The following is a 9,670-nucleotide window of genomic DNA, read 5'->3' on the forward strand; positions in this document are numbered from 1 at the left end:
TACGTATATAAAGTGTTTTGTCAAAGCACCTGGTATGCCCAAATATGGGAAGGAGCATACTGCTTCCCTTTTAAAGGAGGTTTAGAGTTTAATATAACTGCCTAACATGCAAAAACAGCCCGTTCGAATCCCAGTAAGGGTATGTCTAGCTGATGAGAGCTAAATAGCTTGAAATAGATCTATGCTAGTCTCCCTTCCTTTATTTATCAGCAAAAATGCAACACAATATGTATGTATTGTATATATGTATGTATGTATGCATGCATGCATGCATGCATACATACATATATATGTTGCATTTGTGCTGATAAATAAATAAAGGAAGACTAGTATAGATCTATTTCAAGCTATTTAGCTCTCATCAGCTAGCCATATCCTTACTGAGAATCAAACCTGTGACATTATCTATCTATCTATCTATCTATCTATCTATCTATCTATCTATCTATCTATCTATCTATCTATCATCATCTATATCTATCTATCTATCTATCTATCTATCTATCTATCTATCTATCTATCTATCTATCTATCTATCTAAATAAAAGCTGAACCCCCAAAAATAAGCCCCAGTTAAGGATGTCAGCCAGATGGATGAATTTAGTACCATATTTCCTCGAAAATCAGCCCTAACCAGAAAATCAGCCCTAATCAATTTTTGGAGCAAAAATTAAAATAAGACCCAGTTTTATTTTGGGGGGAAACACGGTAGTCAAGAGCTGTTATTTCCCGTAGCCAATATCTGAAGGATTTGCCCATGTGCCAGTCAAAAGAAAGAAAGAGAGAGAGAGAGAGGGAGAGAGAGAGAGAGAAAGACCGCAAATCCTCCTCCTTTCCTGTCTCATCAAAAATACAGAAGCAGCAGATGGGTGTTTTCCTGCACCGAGCTTCTTAACTCAGCAGACGCCAAGATCCCCTCCCAGACATTACCCCCCCCCAAAAAAAGTTAATTGTTGACAGCCTGCACGATATAATTAATGTATTCATCAATCCCATTAATTAATAATTGATGTTTTCTCCCTCCTCCCAGAGAGCAGCAGAAGAAGAAAAAAAAAAAAAAGAGAGAGAGAGAGAGAGAGAGAGAAGAATTCTGTGTAGCCCTTTAAGCTTGCCAGCAATTCTGCAGCAAAAGAGAAAGGCTCAAGGATCCCAGGTGCAGGCACGCAAACCATTGGCAGGTATATTCAGGGAAAACCAGTTCCAACGGGAGTTACGAAATACTTTTCCCTGCTCCTGCTGTCCCGTGGGAAAAACAACAACCAGGGACAGGTTCAACGGCTTGCCACAAACCATCACAGCCCAAGGAGAAACAGATAATTTTGTTCCTGTGTTTTTCCAGGACACAGAATGGGAAAATGTGTCCTTGGATCGTTTTTTCGATGCTTAATTCCTATATTAAAAAAATGAGAGTTATTCCTTTCTACGCTCTGCAGATCCGTCCTCCGGCATGGTGCATTGAGGTTGGATAGGTTTGCGCGACCCACACAAGATCAAAGCCTTCTCCCTTTTAAGGGGACCGACCTCCCGCTTCCCCAAAGCCCAGGCCAGTGTGCACACCGCAACCCACCCATCGAAGTAACTTTCGGAGAACCAAAACGCACAAACTCATCCTTACGCTCTTGGCAGTTCGACCTTCTGCCTTTGCAAAACGAAACAACTCGTTTGAGACTCACAATAGCTGTTTTTGGTCACTCACCTCCTTCACTAAAAACAAAAAACAAAAAAACCCTTCCCCAAGTTCCTGAGAGGAGAGCCCACCCTGAATTTCAAAGAGAAGGAAGCTAGGAACCAGTGTGCACCAGCTGCCCCAAAAGCCAACACAGTTCTAGGCTGCATCAACAGGGGGAGAGAATCAAGATCACGTGAAGTGTTAATGCCACTTTATAATGCCTTGGTAAGGCCACACTTGGAATCCTGCATTCAGTTCTGGTCGCCACGATGTAGAAAAGATGCGGAGACTCTAGAAAGAGTGCAGAGAAGAGCAACAAAGAGGATTAGGGGACTGGAGGCTAAAACATATGAAGAACGGTTGCAGGAACTGGGTAGGTCTAGTTTAATGAAAAGAAGGACCAGGGGAGACATGATAGCAGTCTTCCAATATCTCAGGGGTTGCCCCAAAGAAGAGGGAGACAAGCTATTCTCCAAAGCACCTGAGGGCAGGACAAGAAGCAATGGGTGGAAACTAACCAAGGAGAGAAGCAACTTAGAACTAAGGATATAATTTCCTGACAGTGAGAACAATTAATCAGTGTCTCCAGAAGTTTTTAAGAAGATGTTGGAGAACCGTTTGTCTGAAATGCTGTAGGGTTTCCTGCCTAGGCAGGGGGTTGGACTAGAAGACCTCCAAGGTCCCTTCCAACTCTGTTATTCTCTATTCTATTCTATTCCATTCCATTCCATTCTATTCTATGCAACTGGAGGCTCAAACATATAAAGGAACAGTTGCTACAACTGGGTAGGTCTAGTTAAATGAAAAGAAGGACTAGGGGAGATATAATAGCAATGTTCCAATAAGGGGCTGCCCCAAAGAAGAGGGACTCAAGCTATTCTCCAAGGCACCTGAATGTAGAACAAGAAGCAATGAGTGGAAACTAATCAAGGAAAGAAACAACTTAGAATTAAGGAGAAATTTCCTAACAGTGAGAACAATTCATCAGTGGGACAACTTGCCTCCAGAAGTTGTGAATGCTCCAACACTGGGAGTTTTAAATAAAATGTTGGATAGCCATTTGTCTGAAATAATATCGGGTTCCCTGCCTAAGCAGGGGATGGACTAGAAGACCTCCAAGGTCCCTTTCGACTCTTGTTATTCTGTTCTGAACCATCAGGTAAGTGAAATCTCGGCACAGTAAATGTAGTTGAAAGATAAAGAGAAGTACAATAGAAGGTTATGGTTACGTCCTGTAGGTGAGCAAGTTTAATCATCCCAAACCTATGTTTGCGTAGGAGTGGAATTCCAAGATTTTACTGGGTTTGGTTAAGGCACCAGGCTAGAAACTGGGAGATTGGGAGTTCTAGCTCTTCCTTGCGCACGAAGCCAGCTGAGTGGCCTTGGGCCAGTCGCTTTCTCGCAGCCCCAGGAAGGAGGCAATGGCAAACCAACCCCTGAAAAACCTGGCTAAGGAAACGGCTCGCCAGGCAATCTTTGGGGCATGACTGAACAGAGGGGGGGGTGGGAAGGTATTAAACGGAATTGATTCGTTTTCTCTTCCCTCGATGAGAAATGGGCCCATTTTACAGAATAGCCATGACTACGTCAAAAGTTACCTATAATCCAGCCTTCTCGTTCCTTGTTCTTTTCAGCTTGTGGTTGTTGTTAGTTGCAAAGTCATGTCCGACCCATCCCGACCCCATGGACAACATTCCTCCAGGCCTTGCTGTCCTCTACCATCCCCTGGAGTCCATTTAGGCTCACGCCGGCTGCTTTGGGGACTCCATCCAGCCACCTCCTTCTCGGCCGTCCCCTTCTTCTTCTTTTGCCCTCCATCATTCCCAGCATGAGGCTCTTCTCCAGGGAGTCCTCATTAGATGGCCAAAGTCTTTGAGTTTCCCCTTCAGGATCTGGCCTTCTAAAGAGCAGCTAGGGTTGATCTCCTCTAGGGCTGACCGGTTGGATCTCCTTGCAGTCCAAGGGACTCAATGCAGGAGTCTTCTCCAGCACCAGTTTTCAAAGGCCTCCATTCTTTGGCGCTCAGCCTTCCTTATGGTCCAACCTTCACAGCCATCCATTGCAACTGGGAAAACCATCGACTTGACTATATGCACGTTTTTATCTAGACTTGCTTTATTATTTATATTCATGGATTTAATTCTTAGCAAATGAGATCCATGGAATACAGTATATGCTCCTATTGAACTCTGCAACAGAGCCTCTGAGCATATGCAAAGTGCATCCCACTGTCAGACAAAACACCTAAGCATCTTGCACCGAGTTATAATATTCCTGCTAGAGAAAGCTACTTTCCAAGAAACATTTTAAGAAAAAAAAAACCACCAGTACTTAATGTAAGAGATCATCTACATAAAACATTTTTTCAAACAACGACACAAGGTAAGTATTTGTACATCTGCTTTAAAAAAATAAATTAAAATCAGAAACAGTCTTTCCTGCCGCAGCTGGTAAAGCCGTCCAGGTGAAACGAAGCGACATTTTTAATGCAATTTGCATATGGTTGACATCTGATACTCCAAGGAGAATGAATTATATATCGAGCGGACAGTTTTATGGGCCTGACTTAGTTAAGCTGGAAAAACCTACACCAATTTCACAGACCCGTCCCGCTAAAAAATATTAACAGCATTCAATCCACCTCTAGGACATAAGCAGAAGTCACCCATTAGCTGTTTGGTGTACTCTAAGCAAACTAAATAGAATAGAGCTGGAAGGGACCTTGGAGGTCTTCTAGTCCAGCCCCCTGCTCAAGCAGGAGAACCTATACAATCTCAGACAAGTAAGTGTCTATCCAGTCTCTTCTTAAAAACCTCCAGTGATGGAGCTGCAAGATTTCCAGTGGCAAGCTGTTCTACTGGTTAATTGTCCTCCCTGTTTGGAAGTTTCTCCCTAATTCCAGGTGGCTTCTCTCCTTGATCACCTTCCATTCATTGTTTCTTCTCCTGCCCTCTGGTGCTTTGGAGAATAATTTGACCCCTTCTTCTTAGTTTGACTATACTTTGACCTTCCTGATCAGGGATAACTCACCCCGTCTGTAAAAATTGCATGTATTTTGGTGCATTTTTACTACATTACGCCCCTCTAACATGCCAGGACTCACAGGTATTCATTCTACTGCTTCTGTCTCATTGTCCATTTCAACTCTTGGGTAAATGTTTTAAGGTTAATGGAAAAGATTCCCCTTGCACAGAAGTCATTCCCGACTGTAGGGGGCAGTGCTCATCTCCATTTCAAAGCTGAAGAGCCAGCGCTGTCCGGAGACGTCTCCGTGGTCATGTGGCCGGCGTGACTCAACGCCGAAGGCGCACAGAACGCTGTTCCCTTCCCACCAAAGGTGGTTCCTATTTTTCTACTTGCATTTTTGACGTGCTTTCGAACTGCTGGGACAAAGTCACGGGAGCTCACTCCGTTACGCGGCGCTAGGGATTCGAACCGCCGAACTGCCGACCTTCTGATTGACAAGCTCACCGTCTTCGCCACGGAGCCACCGCGCCCCACTTTTTAAGGTTAAAGCCAGAGGCAAAATATGGGTGTATTTATAGTGGGTGGGTGAACAGAAGCCGAAACAAAATTGGAAGGCTTGCAATTATCCTCCATCTAGGACTATCTCGGTGCCCCAAATTTCCCTGGCTAAGCAAGACAGTTCTTAAGGGGGTCCGTGCCCCCGTCGTGCCATTTTGGGGGGGTTCTTCCTGCCACCGTCGTTAAGCGAATCGCAGCAGCTGTTTATGCGAATCATGCAGCTGCGGAGTGAATTTGCGACTCTGCTTGTCGGAGGTCGACTGGAAAATGACAAATGGAGATTATGTAGAGATTCTTGGTCATTCAGGTTGTTTTAAAGGTGCTTTTTCAATGGAGGACTGAGAATCTCTACAGGTGTTTAGCTACACAATTTGGGATGGACACCCTTGGGATGGGGTGGGAGGAGGAATGGATCTCCAGAGGGGGGAAAATGCAGACTACAGGAACCATTTGCATCAATCAGTTGACCCTGAGGACATAGAGAAGCCTCCAAGTGGCCTCAATGACCCTCTAAAAGGATGCAAAGGACCAGCTGTCTGCAAGGAGCATCAATCCTTCCATTCCCCACCATCACCCAGTCAGAGCTGAAGAAGCTTCTGGGATGAGAAGCAAAATGTCTTCAAAGAAGACACAAATAAACCCCCAAGTGGCCTCAACGACCCTCTCAAAGGATGCAAAGGACCAGCTGTCTGCAAGGAGCATCAATCCTTCCATTCCCCACCATGATCCAGTCAGAGCTGAAGAAGCTTCTTGGATGAGAAGCGAAACGTCTTCAAAAGAAAAAAAACAACCAAGAAAGAAGTCCAGTTTCCTCCTGAAAAAAGCACTGTTAGGATTGCAAATGGAGATCACATCATCCCAGGACGATGACGCCGTCGTAAGTATGAATCAGTACACCAAACGCCTGAATTTTGACCATGTGGCCCGCAACTTGTGAAACAGCCCTAAATCACTTTTTTTCCCCCTGGTGTCGTCGTAACTCCGAAGGGTTCCCTAAACGAACGGTCACAAAGCGAGGACTACATGTTGTGTGCCAGCCAGAGGGTTCCTTTTTAAGGTCCGGGCAAGAGACAACAAGATGGTGCCATCGTGCCTCAATGGAAGGGGAGAAAATTTGCACACACGTTTTGAAAGAGGTAGAGGGACGCGGTGGCTCAGCAACTAAGACGCTGAGCTTGTCGATCAGAAAGGTCGGCAGTTCGAGTCCCTAGCGCCGCGTAACGGAGTGAGCTCCCGTTACTTGTCCCAGCTTCTGTCAACCTAGCAGTTCGAAAGTATGTAAAAATGCAAGTAGGAAAATAGGAACCACCTTTGGTGGGAAGGGAACAGCGTTCCGTGCGTCTTCGGCGTTGAGTCTTGCCGGCCACATGACCACGGAGACGTCTTCGGACAGCGCTGGCTCTTCGGCTATGAAAGGGAGATGAGCACTGCCCCCTAGAGTCAGGAACGACTTCCGTGCAAGGGGAACCTTTACCTTTCCCCCCCCCCCACAAGACATCACGCAAAGAGCATCTTACAACGCCAGCCTTGAGTAATCTACCAAAGAGGGACCGAGCCCAAATTCCGGGGGGGGGGGGGCTTCTCCAGACCCACTGCAACCCCGACGCCTCGCCCCACAAGTGACCCATAAACCTTGCCAACGTGCCTCAAGGCCAACGCAGCCTTTACAACGCGGCCTTCATCCCCGCCACCGGCGCTTGCGACTCTCGATATCGTGAGATGCTTATCGTTACCGTCCCAAGTCAAAACAAACACCCACCCCGCAACTACATGATTCGGCCCCCGGAAAAACGTCCCGTGCCAAGGGACTCCATGCGTCAGAGCTCTCTCTCTCTCTCTCTTAGATTGAGATTAAATCAGATTAAAGATATAATGGACAGAGATATCATTTGACGGAGAACTCAAGGGGGGGTGACTTCTCCACTCTCCCACCCACCCCCTCCCACCAGGTTAATGCAGCTGTGAAAAGGCACACCAGCTGGCTTCCGTGTTGGGAAAGAAAAGTTGCCCCCCCCCCTGAAAGGAAGACCCTCGTTTTAATACCCCGTAAACGGAAATTAAAGCAACTTCTTGGGACGTTTCCCGTCACCGCTGCATTTCAAGCCCTCCGGAAAGAATCCAGAAGGCCACGCAGGAACATTCCCCAATTTTTCTCTCCAGCGGGGCAACGAATTCAGAGCTCTTGAGAATCTGGACCCCGGCACAGAGCGAATCCCACCCTCCCTACTCAAGGGCTCCGTGTCGGAGCAAGAACCTGGTTCTCTCCTATACACAGGCCTTGGATCTCTCAAGCACATCTGACCCCCCCCACACTCATCCCATTGCAGACCCTAACCCAACTTCCAATGCTCCCTCTCTCCACTGGAAGGTGCCTCTTCCCCCTGTTCTTTCAAAGGGGGAAGGGGAACGACACCCAGCACCCTCTGAGGGTAGCCCACCCACCCCCCAATAGTCCTGCCCTTGTCCTAGGTCCAACCTCTTCTGGGGTCTTTCCAAGCCCCTTTGCCCCCTACCACTTTTCCCTCAATGCACCCTTCCTTGAGGGATGCTCTTTCTCTGCTGCTTCTCTCCCTCCCTTCTCCTCTTCCCCACCTGCATCTGCTTTCAAACCTGCCTCCCAGGTGAGCAAGGTGAGCCTTTGCCCACCCACCCACCCACCCCTCAAAGACCCACCAATGCCCATCCCCCTGGGGGAAGGACTTTCCTCTTGCCAGCTTGCAATCTTCTCCCATGGGGGAGAGGGGGGGGTTTGCATTGCCAGGGGGAGTCAAAGCCTTCCCTCTCTGCCCAAGCGGTGTGTGTGGGTAGGGGTCCCCTCTCCCCAAAGTCCCCTCTCCCTCCCCCTTCCACCTCCCGACCCTGGAGCATCTCCAGATGCCCCTTCCCACTCAAAGCCAGCTGCAGCTTGGTTGAGGGAGGGGGGGGGAGAGAGGAGAAGGGAGGGAGGAGGGAGGGAGGGGGTGCTGGCTGGGGATTATGGGAATGGGAACTCTGAAGGGTCCCTGGAGGGCGCCAGGTTGGAAGCCTTTTGCAAGAGCCACAGCTGGCCTTCCTCCTCCTCTTCCTCCCGCTGCATCTCTTCCTCCACCCCCCCATCTCCTTCCAGGGGGATCGAGTCCCTTTTCCCCGCTCGCCTCGCATTGCACCACCCCCTTCCATCTTGCACGCCTCCCTCCCCTCCTTTCCCCTCCCCTCCTTTCCCCTCCCCTCCTTTCCCCGACCCCTCCCCAAACCCCTTCGACCCCTCCCCCGCCTTGCAAACCCCCCCTGTCCTACCCGCTTCCCCCGCGGGAAAAGGTCCCCGTCCGCTTCTACGGCCCCGTCCCGGCTCCGTCCGACTCTTTGCAAAGCGCCGCAGCGAGCGAGCAAGCAAGCTTAGGGGGCTCCTGGGCCACGTGACGGCGCCCGGCGCCCCCATTGGCTGGGTCCGGGCCAGGGTTGCCGCGGCAACGCTAAGCCCGCCCCTCCCCTTCTCTCTCGCCTTGCCCCGCACCTGAGCAGTGGAGCCGCCTTACGCCACCGGCGTAAGCTCGCCCGTCGCTCGGCTACCTGGGCCGGCTTACGCAACCTGCGTAGCGCGGGGCCGCCTCAGCCGCTCTCTCGCTTACCTTCTCCTTCTGAGGCGCTGCGCAGGCGGCGTGCCCTTCTTTTTCCTTTCTCCCCCTTTTCTCCAACGTGAGGGGAGGGTCGCGGGGACGCGGCGGGGAGCGGGGGGGCTTCCTTCCCAAGTTCCCATCCAGCCCCCCCTCCCTTTTCCTACGCAAAAGACGCAAACCTGGCTTCAGAATCGGGCCGCACCTGCGGGGAAGCCGCCCCTTACGCGCCCTGCTTTTCCTGCGCAAAGTGCGTAAGGGGGGTAGATTTCCTTCCACGCCAAGCCCCCCTTAAAGGAGAAAGGTGCAAATTGAAAAAGGGGGCGACGGGGGGCGGAGCAAAGAGGAGAAAGCAGAGGTTGAGGGGGGGAGAGAAAGAAAGGGAGGCGGGAAAAAAGGGAAGGTAGCAGCAAAGTCAAAGAAATGGGTCAGCAGGTGAGGACTTCAATGCAATGCAATGCAATGCAAAACCCTGTGCATTGCATGGTTGCAAAAACAATGGCGGTGATCAAAGCAAAAAATAAATAAAATATTTTAAAAAGGAAGAGAGCGATTGAACAAATATTTCACGAGAAGAGTCCTCCACTCCTCTGCTGGTAACCGAATCCCTTATGCCACCGGCCTTGCAATTTTAGGCTTAGACAATTTAGAACTACGCCGCCTTCAACCTAAGCGTAATGGGTTCCTGCCAGTTCTAACCTCTTCTATAAAACAGGTTCCACAAATCTACAGTGCCGTTTAGAACCGGTTCTAGCTCCCTCCCCCCCTCCCGTCCGCACATCATCAAGAGGAAGAGCGAGAGGAGGAATTCTGGGAGTTGAAGTCTACAAGTCTTAAAGCTGTCAAGTTTGAACACCCCGAAAGATTTTTTTCCTAAAGGGTT

At 49.2% G+C, this 9,670-nt stretch overlaps 1 protein-coding gene across 1 annotated transcript in view; it reads right to left on the minus strand.

The window, feature by feature from the left end:
- Positions 1-8,594, minus strand: part of STRBP (spermatid perinuclear RNA binding protein) — a 79,508-nt gene extending 70,914 nt beyond the window's left edge. Inside the window, exon 1 of the mRNA XM_081967681.1 lies at positions 8,471-8,594. The gene's annotated coding sequence lies outside the window, so the exon portion shown is untranslated. The remainder of the gene's footprint in view (positions 1-8,470) is intronic.
- Between the last annotated feature and the right edge of the window lie 1,076 nt (positions 8,595-9,670).

The sequence above is a fragment of the Natrix helvetica genome (genome assembly GCF_964273705.1).
Source record: "Natrix helvetica genome assembly, chromosome: 15".
Classification (NCBI taxonomy): domain Eukaryota; kingdom Metazoa; phylum Chordata; class Lepidosauria; order Squamata; family Natricidae; genus Natrix; species Natrix helvetica.